The 760-nt window shown below is 54.2% G+C and overlaps 1 protein-coding gene across 1 annotated transcript in view; it reads left to right on the forward strand.

The window, feature by feature from the left end:
* UBE2Q2 (ubiquitin conjugating enzyme E2Q family member 2) overlaps window positions 1-760 on the forward strand; it is a 36,819-nt gene that overhangs the window by 24,271 nt on the left and 11,788 nt on the right. The gene's annotated exons all lie outside the window — the stretch shown is intronic.

Below are 760 nucleotides of genomic sequence, written 5' to 3' on the forward strand. Positions count from 1 at the left end.
ACCCCGGGGAACTGCAATCCCCCGCGATCCCCCCCGAATCGACCTCTGAGTTGGACTCTCAAGATCTGCAACAGTCTGTCTTTCTTTCCAGGGCCATCTCTGCGATGAAGGGCAGAGAAGGTGGGATGTGTTATATGGGGGGGGGGGGGGCAACATGGGTGGGACTCAAGATCTGCAACAGTCTGTCTTTCTTTCCAGGGCCATCTCTGCGATGAAGGGCAGAGAAGGTGGGATGTGTTATATGGGGGGGGGGGAGGTCAACATGGCTATGGAGTTCAGTACAGCAGCCGGGAACCTGAAATTCGGGGGCAGGGGGCAGTATCGTTGGGCTAAAGAAATGGTCGCCAACTTACTGAGTTTGAATCTGCATGTGGGAATCCTACTGAAGGGAAAAGGCATCCTTTGTGTCAGGTGATTCCGAAAGCTGTTGCTCTAATCGTGAGCCGGTTTGGTGTAGTGGTTAGGAGCGCGGACTCTAATCCGGGAGAACCGAGTTTGATTCCCCACTCGTCCTCCACATGCAGCCGCTGGAGTGGCCTTGGGTCAGTCACAAGTTCTCTCAGAGCTGTTCTCTCAGGAGCAGTCCTCGAAAGAGCTCTCTCATCCCCACCTACCTCACAGGGTGTCTGTTGTGGGGAGGGGACTGGAAAGGAGGTTGTAAGCCACTCTGAGACTCCTTTGGGGAGTGATGGCAGGGTATAAATCCAATTTCTTCTTCTTTTTTTACCTCGCAGGGTGTCTGTTGTGGGAAGGGGAAGGG

The sequence above is a fragment of the Gekko japonicus genome, unplaced genomic scaffold (assembly GCF_001447785.1).
Source record: "Gekko japonicus isolate JY-2015 unplaced genomic scaffold, Gekko_japonicus_V1.1 scaffold2393, whole genome shotgun sequence".
NCBI lineage: Eukaryota > Metazoa > Chordata > Lepidosauria > Squamata > Gekkonidae > Gekko > Gekko japonicus.